The sequence below is a fragment of the Limulus polyphemus genome, unplaced genomic scaffold, assembly GCF_000517525.1.
Source record: "Limulus polyphemus unplaced genomic scaffold, Limulus_polyphemus-2.1.2 Scaffold4811, whole genome shotgun sequence".
Classification (NCBI taxonomy): domain Eukaryota; kingdom Metazoa; phylum Arthropoda; class Merostomata; order Xiphosura; family Limulidae; genus Limulus; species Limulus polyphemus.
This window is the reverse complement of record NW_013670421.1, coordinates 52,831-57,249: the sequence shown is the minus strand read 5'-3', so window position 1 is coordinate 57,249 and position 4,419 is coordinate 52,831. Positions and strand designations below refer to the sequence as shown.

Below are 4,419 nucleotides of genomic sequence, written 5' to 3'. Positions count from 1 at the left end.
ATACATATACTTACCGAGATGTCACCCAAGATGGACATATTAGTGTGACTGTCGTCCACGATACATATACTTACCGAGATGTCACCCAAGATGGACATATTAGTGTGACTGTCGTCCACGATACATATACTTACCGAGATGTCACCCAAGATGGACATATTAGTGTGATTGTCGTCCACGATACATATACTTACTGAGATGTCACCCAAGATGGACATATTAGTGTGATTGTCGTCCACGATACATATACTTACTGAGATGTCACCCAAGATGGACATATTATTGTGGCTGTCGTCCAGGATACAAATACTTACCGAGATGTCACCCAAGATGGAGATACTAGTGTGACTGTCGTCCAAGATGCATATATTTACCGAGATGTCATCTGTTAGCTACAATACTTGTCTGTTGTACTCAGATGCCGCCTAAAATACAGAAATACGTGTCTGTCGTTGAGGATCAAATACTTACTTGTTTTTCGAGAATAATTTACATATTGTCTTGGATGTTCCCACGGTTTGCCATGAAAGTCGATCAAGAAACAAAATGATGAAGGAAAGAGTAGAGAAAAAATCAGTTAATTAATGAATTCACTGAAAAAATAACTTGATCGATATAACTGTGGTTTTATTTATAAGAGATTGATCAAATTATTTAACTCTGGTTTTGTTGACGTCAAGGAGGCATATAATTCTTGGTTCTTCTTGTGCCAAAAAAAAAAAAGCTTTTTCTTTTCGATGGGAACATGTAATAAAACCACTAGCTCTGAGAATGCAGAATTATTGGAGATCAATACATGGGCCCTGTCAGAACTACGTTACTGTTTGTACCCGATCGATACAGTGGTGCGAATTATTGAGGGGAGATAGTGGTATTGTATTTCAGAACGTTTTGGGGAGATATCTGAAAGGAGACGAAGAGGTACACGGAATGAAGATGGTAGTAAGGTGTGATTGAAGTTTTGGACTGTGGTTAATGATGGAATAGAAATGTCGGAGAATAATTGAAGGAACTGTTTTCAAACTTTTACTGTTGGCAAAGTAAAGGAATCAGTTTTAAAACAACGTCGTGGTGCAGAAACCACGTATTAAGCCGAGAGCTGATTTTAGTGAGAAAAAAAAATGATTAGAAAACTGGAGAAATACTGTAGGTAATGACTTAGCTAAGAATATGGTGGAAGGATGTTAGTTAGAAGAACGACGCGATAAAGGTAAGTGGTGTCAGAAAACTGGAGTAAAAAGTGCATTCTAACGGAGCACTAAATCTCAGAAGGGTAATGTAGGTTAACACATTGTTTTAGGCGTTTTATTTACTTTCCATGTGTGCCGTGATACTTTGAAGTATCCTCCAGAGTAGTAGCATTTCCGTTTCAACAGGTAGTTCACATTGTTGCAGTTTTTAACTGAATAGTTTCCAGTTAATATATCGTATCACATGTGACAATTTCTAACTGGACAGTTGTGATGAGAATAATCTTAACAGTGCTGTAGAAGAGAGATTTTATTAGGGTTTTAATTGATCAGTCTGTTAAGTCGACCATACTGTTGGTAGCAGCAGTCCAAATAGGATTTTAGGTTGTATCTACAAGTCTAAAGAGGTTATAAGTTCATTGTATTAGGTCACTGGTTAGACCACGTTTATTTTAGGAAAGACATAGATTTCTTGGAAAGGGATCGGAAGAGGGATAATACCCGGCATTCAGTATACGAGAATAGGTTAAGGGATAATACCCGGCATTCAGTATACGAGAATAGGTTAAGGGATAATACCCGGCATTCATTATACGAGAACGGGTTAAGGGATAATACCCGGCATTCAGTTACGAGAACGGGTTAAGGGATAATACCCGGCATTCAGTGTACGAGAACGGGTTAAGGGATAATACCCGGCATTCAGTGTACGAGAACGGGTTAAGGTCTCTGAAGGAGTTAGAGGGGATCCTGACTGAAGACTTAACGAAATTGATAGTTTTGATGGGTCATCTTTTTTTCATGATCTGACTGAGGACTTAACGGAATTGATAGTGTTAATTGGTCATCTTTTTTCATGATCCTGACTGAGGAGTTAACGGAATTGATAGTGTTGATGGGTCATCTTTTTTCATGATCCTGACTGAGGGCTTAACGGAACTGATAGTGTTGATGGGTCATCTTTTTTCATGATCTGCCTGAGGACTTAACGGAACTGATAGTGTTGATGAGTCATCTTTTTTCATGATCTGACTGAGGACTTAACGGGATTGAGTTTGATGGGTCATCTTTTTTCATACTCATTGGTGAGAATGGTAAGACTAAGGGGCACGTACTTTAGTAGGATAGGTGTCATCTTCAGCTAAGACGGCTTTATTTTTCTAACAGGGTGGTTGGCTTTTGGAATGAGTTACCTTCAGATGTGGTGGATGAAGTTAGTTTAAATGAAAGTTTGATAAATATTTGAATTATAAAGTTTTCTTAAAGTTTAATTTAATGAATGGAACGGTTTAAATGTACCAACAGGTCCACTGTTGTACTTAAATTATAAACATAAAGCTTTGAGAATTTTATGTTTTCGGTGAAAGACAGTTATTGCTTAATTACGTTTAGACAAAGTAGGTAAATATGCTGATTAACAATACACTAGACTCAAAATGGGAACAATAACCAACACTCCAATAAATCGTGAATCGGACAAGTTAGGCTTAAAACACAGTAACAAGTACATGGTAACGTCCTTGACTGTTAGAAAATATCTCTGTCGTTCTACAAGTTGCGCATTCTGAGATCCTCTGCACTTTGCCATCACCCCCCACCCGGACCCTAATGACTCAGCGGTAAGTTAACTTTGCGCTTAACAACAAAAACAAACAAGCAAGCAAGCTGATAGGGATTATCCGTCTAGTTCTCTAAGTAACGTTTTCTGGTGTTTCAGCTGATAGTTGAAGAGCTATAAAACTTCTTTAAATAAAAAAACTTGGATATTATAAAATAACAGTTTCCTTAAGTTCATACGTTTAGTTCTTTCGGTGAAGTTAGCCCCCCCCCCCCACACACACACACACACAACATCACAACAGAAATGACTTCACGAAACTTGTTATATAGACAAAAGATCACGGGGGAAGTCTGGCCAAATTGTTTAGCCTTACAGGAAGATTTTCGTTCGTTAATCTGTAATAATTTCATCAAACTTGATTTAGACGACTTTAACTGGGAAAACCCCGTCTGGCGGGCAACTTTTCTTAATTTTATATGTTAACCGAGAGATAAGGAAATCGCTTTCCAGAAATGAGCTTTTGCAAGTCATTATAAATGGCGACGAAAGGCAGTTTAACAAACGTTGATTTTTTTGTTTTTTTTTTGCGTCTCAGGTATTTGTGCTACTAAGAATATCAAGTTTTCATTTATTTATTTTGGGGGAGAAGGGGTGAACGTAAAAGTTGTTTTTTTTCTTTGTCTCTATGAAGTGAGTAGGCTGTCAGTGTCACTGCTACAAGTAATCTCGACAAAAGTCCATGTCGCTGCTACAAGTAATCTCGACAAAAGTCCAGTGTCGCTGCTACAAGTAATCTCGACAAAAGTCCGTGTCGCTGCTACAAGTAATCTCGACAAAAGTCCGTGTCGCTGCTACAAGTAATCTCGACAAAAGTCCGTGTCGCTGCTACAAGTAATCTCGACAAAAGTCCGTGTCGCTGCTACAAGTAATCTCGACAAAAGTCCGTGTCGCTGCTACAAGTAATCTCGTCAAAAGTCCAGGTCGCTGCTACAAGTAATCTCGACAAAAGTCCAGGTCGCTTCTACAAGTAATCTCGACAAAAGTCCAGGTCGCTTCTACAAGTAATCTCGACAAAAGTCCAGGTCGCTTCTACAAGTAATCTCGACAAAAGTCCATGTCGCTGCTACAAGTAATCTCGACAAAAGTCCATGTCGCTGCTACAAGTAATCTCGACAAAAGTCCAAATGATCTATGCGACTAACGATTGAGCGCTGGTTTTTTTCAACTTACGATGGACTGATGGACTCGTGAAATTTGTTTCTTATCTTTTTTCATTGATAATCACTCCTTCCACTGACCTGAAGTGTATACTGTCGACTCCTGACGACCATGCTGTTGGTTCTGTGTTAGTCAGGATTCCAACATTTTTAATAGATCTAGCAATCTGTACTTCCATCTCAACACTCACAACCTGGGAGGCACGGGTTCGAATCGTCATTACCGAACATGTTCGTCCTTTCAGCGTTATAATGGGCTGGTCAATCCCACTGTTCGTTTGTAAAAGAGTAGCCCAAGAGTTGGTGGTGGATGGTGTTGCTAGCTGCCTTCCCTCTAATTTATCGTGGCTAAATTAGGGACGGTTAGCGCAGATAGCCCTCGTGTAGCCTTGCGCGAAATTCAAAATAAACCACAAACCATCCCAACACCAGATAGCATTGTCACACAGTT

The 4,419-nt window shown here is 39.2% G+C and overlaps 1 protein-coding gene across 3 annotated transcripts in view; it reads left to right on the top strand.

The window, feature by feature from the left end:
- Positions 1-4,419, top strand: part of LOC106471721 (aquaporin-11-like) — a 19,459-nt gene that overhangs the window by 5,669 nt on the left and 9,371 nt on the right. Inside the window, exon 1 of one of the 3 annotated variants that reach the window (XM_022400327.1) lies at positions 908-1,210. The exons of the other annotated variants lie outside the window; for them this stretch is intronic. The gene's annotated coding sequence lies outside the window, so the exon portion shown is untranslated. Of the gene's footprint in view, positions 1-907; positions 1,211-4,419 lie in introns of those variants that run through there. 3 annotated transcript variants of the gene reach the window in all.